We start from the raw sequence: 12,411 nt of genomic DNA on the forward strand, positions 1-12,411 counted from the left end.
TGATCTGTCAAGTTAATTGGTGGATAGCCTCTTTGTCACTTATCAGGAAGTGGTCAGGAAGGACAACGATGGTCCTTTTTAGGGTTCCGTACCCAAAGGGATCCTATTACCGAGGCTTTTATGTCTGTCCGTCTGTCTCTGTGTCTGTCTATCCGTCTGTCTGTCTGTCTGTCCGTCTGTCTGTCCGTCTGTCTGTCCGTCTGTCTGTCCGTCTGTCTGTCCGTCGGTCTGTCCGTCTGTCTGTCTGTCTGTCTCCAGGCTTTATCTCAAGAACCGCTATAGATAGACTTCTTAAATTTTCACAGACTGTGTAATGTGTATTTCTGCTGCCACTATAACGACAAATACTAAAAACAAAATTTAGAGGGGGCTCTCACACAACTAACGTGATTTTTTGGCCTTATTTCCTTGTAATCAATAATGGCAACAGGTAGGCACTTGTAATATTCACAAACGTAGGTGCATGAAATTTTGCACAGTTATAGTTTATATGCTGAAGGAGTGCATCGAGCTAATATTATTTTGAAATTATGCTTTTTTCATACATTTTTTTAACAAATAAAACATTCGGTTGTCTGGAAGAAACTGCTTTAAAGCAGTAAAACCGGCTTTTTGCACAATTTTGTAAAAAAAAATTATACCTTTTTTGTTGCTGTTATTTCTTTTGTTTTTTTCTCTTTTATGTGCTTTTGTCTTTTCTTTTGTGTGTGCAAATAAAGAATTTATTATTATTATTATTATTACACACACTACAACACACACTTGGGGTAAGCCTATACAATTACGAATTGTACTCTTTTATTTATGGTTGAAGTCTGTTATCAAACTGAAAATAGATTGATATGAGTTTTTTTTTATTGGATCAATACTGTTAGACAACTATTACTATACAGCCAGTCTGTCATCATTTGACTTTATGCATCTGAGACTGCCACAGGAATAATTATGTCTAAAAAATAATTTAAGTAATTTTTTTGACAATAGAATATCTATATATATTATTAATACGTGAGTCAAAAACTTTGTATCTCTTTTAACGAAAACTGGGAAAACGTAGGTGAATGAAATTTTGCACAGTTATAGTTTATAAAATGAAGGAGTGCATTGAGATAATATTATTTTGAAATTATGCTTTTATCATACATTTTTTTAACAAATAAAACATTACACACACTACAACACACACACTAGGAAAAATGACAGATTTTTGAGTTACAAGCCTATAATATAATATACATACGAATTGTACTCTTTTATTTATGGTTGAAGTTTGTTGACAACAAGGTGAAAAATTGAAAATGGATTAAATATTTTTTTATTGAATCTTAGATACTATTAGACAATGCTTACACGGCCAGTCTGAGGTCAGCTGAGTCCCAGAGACAAGAGTTGAAAAAAATATGATAAAGTCATTTTTTTTTAAATATAGGTAGTAGTCCTAATGTCTTTGAAACTAAGGTCGAATTTCGACTATTGGGCGATCTCTAGTCAATAGAAAAGCGTTGAAATTTTAAACTTATAATTAATTTTTTTGTCTGAGGTCGAATTTCGACCATTGGGCGATCTCTAGTAATAATAATCCCATCAAAACATTAAATGTAAAAAGGAGCCAATCAAAATATTGCATAGCCATGCAATATATCTATCGTAAAAAGTTTTCAGATCACATTCAAGCCAAGCCTTCAACTTATTTTGTAATTTAAATCAACATTAAGTGAATTTATCAATTGTTTTCTTTATTTTATAATTATTATAGTGGCTCGGCAATGAGCACAAGAAAAACAAATATAAAACTTAATATTTGGGGTAGTTCATACTTACTCAAACGGCAAGGCGCGTAAAGTGGTTTTTGGTATGTAACGACGCATGTGGACGATGGTACCCAATAAATTAAATCAGTTGCTGATTATTTCTCTAGTGTTCATTGCCAAGCCACTATAATAATTATAAAATTAAGAAAACTATTGATAAATTCACTGAATGTTGATTTAAATTACAAAATAAGTTGAAGGCTTGGCTTGAATGTGATCTGAAAACTTTTCACGATAGATATATTGCATGGCTATGCAATATTTTGCTTGGCTCCTTTTTACATTTAATGTTTTGATGGGATTTCATTCATTTTTTTAAGGTTTCTTTTCTTTTCAGGTCACGTTAAAACTTTTCTGTACTTAGCTTAGCACCCATTATCTATCTCTAGGTATATATTCTAGGTCGTAAAATTAATTGATAATACCAGGTAGGTACTTCTACAAAGTACAAATTCTATGACGATAGCCCAACAACTTTTGAACTTTCAGGAGGTTATTCGTGCACCGATGTTACTTTCGATTGAGTATAAAGGACCTATCCCGGATTTTTTTAAACCATAATAATAATTATACTCCGCAAACAAGCGATACCGCGATATAAAGGGAGTGCTACACCATCTATCGAGCGAATATGGAGTGTACATCGTAATTCGCAGTTCTGATTTTATTTATATTTTAATCGAATTTAATTATCATAGCTTCATTGTTAACTTTGTTAACACTATTTTTCCTTTTGTACGTAAAATAATTATTATGAAGTCGAAACTCATTTTTAATGTTCTTGCAAAGCCACAAACATAAAAATCTTTTCTTTTATTCAATAAAGTTATATTATACTTTTCAGTTTTTAGGTTTCCTTGCCCAAAGGATGAAAACGGGAGCCTATTCCTAATGAGTCTAGATTTCGCTGTCTGTCTGTCGTCCGTCCGTGTGTCACGAGGCTAGATCTCGAGAACCGCAATAGCTAGATATTTTAATTTTTTACAAATTATGTACTTTTGTTGTCGCTATAAAAACTAATAGTCCAACTAAAATAAAATAAATTATTAATCGGGGGTCTCATACAACAAACACGTTTTTTTTGCTCTTTTTTGCTCTATATCCATAATGGTAAAAGTAGGGTTTTTGAAAATTTCAGAAAATACTTAATTGTATTTCAACTTTAATAATAAGTTATAAAAAGTACATAAACTTGTGATTTAAGGGGGGCTCCCATACAAATTTACGGTACGGAACCCTATGTACGCCAGTCCGACTCGCACTTGGCCAGTTTTATAATTTTTACTTTCATTGTGGATAACGACCTACCTTGTTGTCAAATTTCAAGGTTCTAAGTCTGCTAGAAGTACCTTAGAATTTTGATGATCTGTCAGTCAGTGAGTGACAAAATGTAGTAACTTTGATCATCCGTAACGATTAAACTATTTACCGAAATGTTATGTAATATGGAGGTTAAGCTAGTTTTAATACTTGCTCCTAGTCACCGAAATTCTAAATCCCTAGCTTTGTTAACATCGAAGATAAAGGGGGTGTGAAAAAGCCGCGAACCGCTTCGAGAAAAGTATGCTACGGCCGTGCCTTTGCTAAAAAGCTTGGCTGGGGCACGGCCGTGGTCCCAGATATTATAATAAGCAAATGAAACAAATTTAGATTTGGTTCGGTGCGTTTGATATTTACGAACCCTTATAAAAATGCAAAAACGTTGTTGGAACTTTGTAATCGTATTTTATCAAAGTCAAATCATGTTCCGACATCGTGCAACTGTATATCTGACCTGATCGCATCAAATTGTTCATGAATAAATAATATTGTGAGAGCACTTAAGGAGAAGATTAGGGTACAAGATTGATCACGTGTAGAGCCAACGTATCTGATAATTTAAAGGATATTTAAAATGCTTTAGCGATTTCACAAACTTAAAGAAAACACGCTTAAGAGCCCATGTGACCCTAACTTGACTACATACTTTAACCTAGATCTCTCTAACTTGACTACATACTTTAACCTAGATCTCTCTAACTTGACTACATAATTTAACCTAGATCTCAAAATCTGTAAGTATGACACAAGTAACTTCAGTTCATAAAGATTAAATGCTCTAGACGAAAACACGATTACACAAAAAATGCTCGATAGTTTCTTTTTTACAAAAACCTTGTTTTAGACACATTTTTGCTTCGATCTTCGAAGTTTGCTGTCTTTTCTTAAAAATTTTTAATATCTAAAAAGGTATTGATAAAGCCTAAATTTGCTCAAAACACTTTTTTCATAATCATTATATTTCGTCTTTTATTCAAGTAAAACTAACTCGGCGATGATTCCTCGCCGTCCTTTTTCACCTGGCACATGAAAGACGGGCGTGAGTGTGAAGAGAGAAGGACGATGTTTGATTTTTAGAGTCAGGTGAGCTCCTAACTGTGAATTTTGTCTACCTAGCTCCTTTTACGTAGGCTTGGTAGCTTATTTCAATGTGGCTACGCAGAAAAGTAGCTTTATGCGTATTTTAGGCGAAATTTTGGCTAAGTCCCCAATGTTTTATATTGTTGAAGAAAAGCTTACTAATTAATAGGTGTTCAATTTTGTCTGCTTGCCAGTAAGAAAGCGTAACGCCAAACCTTACTTACTACTAAGTCAATTTTAATTTGATTTAATCATTGGTTTTAGTTCCCATTATATCATATTCAAAGTACGATCTTAAAGGCCTGTTTCACCACTTCCTGATAAGGCTATCTACCAATTAACTTGACAGATCAAGTATGGAGAATCTGTCAAAAAAGTTGTGAATAGTCTATTAGGCACTTAATCAGAAAGCGGTTAACCATTTATTTGGATTGAAATAGTTTTATTAAACCTACGTAATATTCAATAATATTATGTTATAGCTTATGCATAAGTTCTGTAAATCCGATTCTAAATCATTGAACCAACCGTAATCCCCAAACCAAATTGAGATTATACGCTTACTCGCTAAGCTCTTATAACATGCAAATTTCATTTTCCATCTTACTAAAGTTACAAAATATAGGCCCACAACATTTTACCCGGCTTGATAGATTTTACGCATAGTGACCCTAAACGTTTTTGATCGCTAGTTTTATAAATAAGGGTTTCAGCCGATACAATCAGATACTGTACGAATAGGTCGTACCTGGTCATACATATTCGATTACAATATGTACGTGTACTATAATGTATGTGGAAGAGCCATGCTTCGGCATGAATGGGCTGGCTCGACCGGAGAAATACCACGTCCTCACAGAAAACCGGCGTGAAACAGCGCTTGCGCTGTGTTTCGCCGAGTGAGTGAGTTTACCGGAGGCCCAATCCCCTATCCTATTCCCTTCCATACCCTCCCCTATTCCCTTTCCTTCCCTACCCTCTCATATTACCCTATTCCCTATTAAAAGGCCGGCAACGCACCTGCAGCTCTTCTGATGCTGCGAGTGTCCATGGGCGACGGAAGTTGCTTTCCATCAGGTGACCCGTTTGCTCGTTTGCCCCCTTATATCATAAAAAAAAAACAATATTATGAAACAATTATTACTGAAAATGATTTACTCTGATCACAAAATACAGATTGTGTAACAAATCAGCGATACCAATCAGTCAAGTAACATGATATAATAATTGTACTAGCATTTCAATAAAATAATACGGGCGACATACTTTATATATGGCAAATAAACTTTTGTCAGTATCAATATAATATTAAAAGTAAATAAAACCTATTTTGAGGCCTAACGAATGTACACACAATATTTCATTAACATCGGTTGAGGCGTTTTGGAGGAGTTCGCGCACAAACACAGTGTTTGTGCGCGATACACGAGATTTTTATAGTATTCTATACTCCACTCGGCCTAACTTGTCGCTAGCGGTCATTGACACCCTGTCAAAAACTTGTCATTTTCCATATAAACCGCGATTGACAATGAACTGTCAGATATTGTTTATCGTGGTTTTATATTGAAAATGACAAATTTTTGACAGAGAGTCAATGACCGCTAGCGACAAATAAGCCCGAGTGGAGTAAAGCTGTCCCGGCAAAAGTTTATTTGACATATATAAAGTATTTCACCCGTATTATTTTATTGAATTGACTAAATAAGTATGTCACCATGGCAACGTCCATCGCTATCCCGTCGCAGAAACATTTTGGTTGCCGTCAGTCGCGGGTTGTAATAATTTACTATTATTTATTCAACAAATGTACTTATCAATATAATAAGTACCCAGTAGCCGATTCTCAGACATACTGAATATGCATATAAAATTTCGTTACAATCAGTAAAGCCTTTCGGAGGAGTACGCGGCCTAACATTGTGACACGAGAATTTTTTAAATAAGATTACATAAAATTATACTTTATTGTGAACGAGCATTTATATCTACGATTGATGCCTTATGGCAGACGTAACGCCAAACGCGCACGTTGACCATGGTGAAATCCACCATGGCCAACTCGACGTGGAGACGGGCTTAAATAATTTTAATATGCAACCTCTTTTATCGTTTAGTATTTTTTTTTATTTTGACAAGTAAGGCAAAAATGTCACTTACGAAATGACAATTCAAAACTTTAGTTGGTTTTAGATATGTGACTGGAGTATACGCAAAAATTTTGTGTGTTGTGTGTTTTTGTATTTTTTTTATGTGACTGTTTGATTTTTCATTTTTGTTTCAAAATTTATAGTTAACTGTTATGGTTTCTTGTGTAGTGTCGTGATTTTGTGCATTTCATTACATAAATTCTGAGTTGGCGTAATATCAAAAATTTTAAGTTAGAATCTAGTAAGTTTTCTAATTATTATGGTTAATATTATGCTTTAAGACATGAAATTACAAGATAAGGTATCTGATTTTACGAACTTCAATTAACAAAGATTTTGAAATGAGCATTTTTAAATACGACTTGGCAGAATCTTTCAACCGCTAGCCAGCTGAGCAGCAAGAGTAAAAAATATACGCCAAAAAACCGGCCAAGTGCGTGTCGGGCCACGCGCAATATAGGGTTCCGTAGTACCGCTAGTTTTTTATAATTCTTGTATCCAGGTCACTGAATGCACAATTATAATATTGTGTTTTACACATAAAGTTAATATGCCTAGCGGAACCGGAGCGGCGGTTAATATACCTACCTAACTAGCCAATTTCGGTTACGTTTGACAGCTCGAGATTGTTGCTCTGTTCCACTACGTATATTAACTTTATGGTTTTACACTACTAACAATTTCATCTCAGTTACGTTCAAAGGATTTTGAACGAAAAGTTCCTTTGTACTTTTACGAATATATTTTTTTAGTTTATCGACTATTTAATAACTTACTAGCTATTTGACCGAGCTTTGCTCGGTATTCGATGAAAATGACATTTTCTAAAAATGATTCCTAGCTAGATCGATTTATCGCCCCCGAAACCCACTATATACTTAATTTCATGAAAATCATTGGAGCCGATTCCGAGATTCCAATTATACAGGGTGTAACAAAAATAAGTGATATTACTTTAAGGTGTGTACGTGTTCCTTGAAGAGAGTTCACTGTAAAAGTAGCAGCGCTGTACTTTTCACGAAACCGAAGTCACCACAGACTTCGGTTTCGTGAAAAGTATTCTAAGCATATGCTACCAACAAGTAAGATTCTGCACCGAGATATACCTGATATACCGTGGTTCGGAAGGTGCTGAGAGAACTCCTGATTCTTTAAAGATACAAGTTTGGGAGTTTCGGCATTGCTTTAAGAACGGAAAGCATATGCTACTATGCAAATCATCATCATCATCATCATCATCACTACCATATTATAGCATGCATCGTCCACGAGATCACCATACGGTGATGTCGTGGACAGCACTAGGAACTTCCGTGCCTTTAAGCGTTTTTGTCACAATTACTATTGGCAACAGTCTACACAATAAATTAATTTAGCTCTAGCGAAGTAGTCACTATTATTATTAACGTTTATTCCCGTGGTGCTTCTCCCCTTCAGTTCTTTGACTTTCGGTCACTGCAACTTTGTGCTGTCTCCCGCTTTATATTGGGGAGGGAATCTGGAATTCTTTCTACTCCTCCTATTTTCTTCTGATTAATTTCGTTGCGGGTCCCAAGACAGCTTTAGAATGTCCCTCGGGCTCCCTGAGATCATATTAAAAGGTTTTCGTGGTTGGATACCGCTGTCGATCCTGGCGACACAGGAGATACAGTGGTGGGAATGTGTGGTGGGCCAAAGCCAGATTAAAAATAAAATACCATGCATCGTCCCATAGTTATGACTTATGAGCCTATAATGACACTGTTATTGGTACTTTTCATAGTCTTTTAGATCGAGACTCGAGTTTCTCAAGCGATAATTAAAAAAAATCTATACCTAGCTAATATTATAAACCTGAAGAGTATGTTTGCTTGAACGCGTTAATCTCAGGAACTACAGGTCCGATTTAAAAACTTATTTCAGTGTTAGATAGCTCATTTATCGATTAAGACTATAGGCTAAATATTATTACGCTAAGACTAATACGACCGAAGAAACTCAGGAAAATATGGGGAAAACGGAGGAAATATAAGAAATTACCAACTACTGGAGCAATTTTTATGGCAATATTAAGCACAAAATAAAGAGTAGACCAAGTGAAGGGAGTTATAGGGACATAAGCTGTTTTTTATGGGAAAATGTACGGTTTCCTAATTTACGCGGGCGAAGCCGCGCGGGACATCTAGTTAATACATACATTCTTACCGAATTACAGCTTTGTAGGTCTTATAGTCTCTGAGCAAAACCGCGGACAGACAGACGGACAGACAGACGGGCGGACAGATCGAAACTATAAGGGGTTCTTGTTGAGTACGGAACCCTAAAAACGGCTACTGAAACAGTAGTATAGTTTTAAGAGGTAATAGAGCAAAACTCTATACATACTAATATTATAAATGCGATAGTGTGTCTGTCTGTCTATCTGTCTGACTGTCTGTCTATCTGTCTGACTGTCTGTTACCTCTTCACGCCCAAACCGCTGAACCGATTTTGCTGAAATTTGGCATGGAGATACTTTGAGTCCCGGGAAAGGACATAGAATACTTTTTATCCTGAAAAATGTACGGTTCCCGCGCAATAAATGAATATTGGCGCAACGGAGTTGCGGGCGTCATCTAGTAGTTTATATTTCTTGCTAAAACTCGAGAACTCGAGAACAATTGAACCGATTGGCAAATTTTAGTCTCGAAATATTCGTGAAAGTCCAGGGAAGGTTTATAAGGAGGGAAGTGATATGAAGTTCACCGGGACATCTACTAAGATATAATAATATTATGTAGAAGTGAAATCTATTTGAAGGCATGTAGCTGTCTTAGGCGCCTACCAGACGTGCATGCTTGACCACAGTTTTGCTTGCGCAGGCCGGCTTGTACACTAACATTGTGCGTGTAGTTGGTAAAACGGTAGTATGCGCAAGCCCCAAAGTTTGGCTTGACGGTTTTTAAACTTCCTTGAAATTCTGGCATGTAAGCCCTTCCGTTCCGTGCCGTGTGATAGATATGTCAGTCTTCCGTTTTGTCATGCGAGAAGCATGCACCAGCAAAACTGTGGTCAAGCATGCACGTGTGGTAGGCACATAACTGAAAAACGCTATATTTTCTTTATTTGTGGTAGATGAATCAAATGCGAAGTTTCAAGATGGGGTCTTGTAAGAAATTAAAGACATAATTCGTAGGCATTTTAGAGTTACAAAATCTATTGATTTTTTGTTAGGCGCACTATGTTTGGAGAGTTAGGATACCAACTGTGGTACAAGATTAATTATTTTACTCATTTCCTATCACTTCACATACCTATATTAACATTTTAAGGTACAAAATTAAATGTAATAAAGCTTTATGTTAAAAAAATGTTCTTTTTATAAGGAACTGCTAGCTTTCACTACCAGCTACTTTTTATATTCAAAAGCTTTAATTTTTGTATGCGTTCACTTCCCTCATCTAGTTCTTAATCGGCTTATCGTATCAGCGGCCACATGAAAAAGCTTCCAGCAGAGTTTTTTCCGACTTAAGCCACTTGGCATAGAATTACAAATTGGTGCCCATTCTATGCAAATTCTTTAAACTGTTATTTCTTTAAACTTTACATTTTACAATTTTCTTTTAGCTCTTTTATATTTTTATGTTTCATTAGTTTCTATAGCTATGTTTTGTAGGGTTCCGTACCCAAAGGGTAAAAACGGGACCCTATTACTGAGATTTCGATGTCTGTCCGTCTGTCTGTCTGTCTCCAGACTGTAACTCAAGAACCGATATGGCTAGACTTCTGAAATTTTCACAGATTGTGTATTTCTGTTGCCGCTATAACAACAATTATACTAAAAACAAAATAAAATAAATATTTAAGGGCCTCCCTTAAATATTTCTTTTATTTTCCCTTACAACAAACGTGATTTTTTTGCCTTTTTGCTCGTTATCAATAATGGCAACAGGTGGGCACTTAATATTTTCACAACGGCCTTAATTATATGTCTACTTTAATATTTAAGAATAATATTAAAATAAAATAAAAAATAAGGGGGGCTCCCATATAAAAACACAATTTTTGGTCTATGTTTGCTCAATAACAGTACGGAACCCTTCATGCGTGAGTCCAACTCGCACTTGGCCGATTTTATAGCTATGTTTTTTCTATTTTTTCTATTTATTAACCCATCAGTCTCCAAGCGGCAGCCGGGTGCCGCATAATAATTGAAAATCTACTGTGTCTGCGATACCCACGATGGAGGTGCTACGGTTTAACCTAAAATGCTTATATGGTTACCGTGTTTTTATCCTATAGTTTAACATTAGCTTTTGTACTTTCTACTTTAAGCAAAGTTTGTTCAATTTCTAAAAACACAAATAAAACACAAAATATTGTGTACACGTAATAACGTGCACTTTTTCCACTATATTCATTAATTACTACAAATTTAACTTAAACACGACCGGTTTCGATATAAATCATCATCAGGTGTAACCACTTAACGTCGGTAGTTTTAAATAATTAAATATAATCAATTTTCATAATCATTAATAATCATTTTCAATTTCTAAAACCATACAGCACAAATTACAATTAATCGATCACTAATATTTTGTTATTGTGTTTTACTTTGCTTTAAAAAACCACCTTTTCACCAGCATAGAGCAAACTTAACAGAAACATAATATTATGAATACGGTGGTTTATATAGACGGCAGGTTTATTTTCATTTAAAATCTAGCACCTGTAAAGCTGTAACATTTTCTCAGCACAAAGCGTATGCGTTCACAGGGTTGCGTTTTATATGGCGGCTGCCTCTTCAAAAGCCTCTCTTTGTGACAATCTCTCTTTACTTTGACGAGTGTCTGTCTGAACGACTACAATCAGAGTAATTACAAATGCAGACTATCACTTGTAACCTGCAGCTGGAACTGTGAAATCAAAATATGATAGTTTTTTTTTTATATAACGCGGCAAATGTTATATGTATAACGTGCACGACATACAATTGTGTACGTAAGATAATAATAATAATTTAAGTAGTATAATAATTATTATGTTCGGGTGAAATTTTGGAACTCAATTTTGAAGTGGATATATTTAACCGATCGAGCTGAAATTTTGCAAGCACGTTTAGTTTGGATGACAATGCATGATATTGTATGTGACATCACTCTAAATCCAATATGGCCGACCATCCAAGATAGTGAAATAGTTATTATCTATGCAATTCTACAATATGGATATTAAATGAAAGGGTTTTTTGAGACTAACTCGGAAACGAATGTAATGTCATACTACATCCAATATGGCGGCTCATCCAAGGTAGAGTATAGTTATTTTTAATGCACTTCTGCGATATGGGTATCAAATGAAAGGGCTCATCGAGAGTAACTCGGAACGAATATGATGTCATACTACATTCAATATGGCGTCTCATTCAAGATAGGGGAATATAGTTGTTTTTAATGCACTTCTGCAATATGGGTATCAAATGAAAGGGCTTATTGACAGTAACTCGGAAACGAATGTAAAGTCATTCTACATCCAATATGGCGGCTCATCCAAGATAGGGGAATATAGTTATTTTTAAAGCACTTCTGCAATATGGGTACAGGGTATCAAACAAAAAGGCTCATTGAGAGTAAATTCAAAAGTCATGTCGTGTCGTGCCGTATCGTGTCGTATCGTAACATGTCGTGACGTGACGTGTCGTGTCATGTCGTGTCATGTCGTGTCATGTCGTGTCGTGACGTGTCGTGACGTGTCGTGACGTGTCTTGTCGTGTCGTGTCGTGTCGAGTCGTGTCGTGTCGTGTCGTGTCGTGTCGTGTCGTGTCGTGTCGTTCGTGTCGTGTCGTGTCGTGTCGTGTCGTGTCGTGTCGTGTCGTGTCGTGTCGTGTCGTGTCGTGTCGTGTCGTGTCGTGTCGTGTCGTGTCGTGTCGTGTCGTGTCGTGTCGTGTCGTGTCGTGTCGTGTCAGCAAAACCAGCCGGGAATTAGAAAATGCCCGGTTGAATCCGGTAATTTTTGGTTAAGTGATATTTAATTTAGACACAAAACAAACTACAATCAAGCAGACTTAAGAAATCTAGTCAGAGATTTAA

At 35.8% G+C, this 12,411-nt stretch overlaps 1 protein-coding gene across 3 annotated transcripts in view; it reads left to right on the forward strand.

Annotated features, from left to right (window-relative positions):
- Nucleotides 1–12,411, forward strand: part of LOC121740021 (CUGBP Elav-like family member 1) — a 364,655-nt gene that overhangs the window by 20,900 nt on the left and 331,344 nt on the right. Inside the window, exon 1 of one of the 3 annotated variants that reach the window (XM_042132703.1) lies at nucleotides 6,551–6,591. The exons of 1 other annotated variant lie outside the window; for it this stretch is intronic. The gene's annotated coding sequence lies outside the window, so the exon portion shown is untranslated. Of the gene's footprint in view, nucleotides 1–6,550; nucleotides 6,603–12,411 lie in introns of those variants that run through there. One more of the 3 variants, XM_042132702.1, reaches the window with a different exon arrangement.

This window comes from Aricia agestis, chromosome 2 (genome assembly GCF_905147365.1).
Source record: "Aricia agestis chromosome 2, ilAriAges1.1, whole genome shotgun sequence".
NCBI lineage: Eukaryota > Metazoa > Arthropoda > Insecta > Lepidoptera > Lycaenidae > Aricia > Aricia agestis.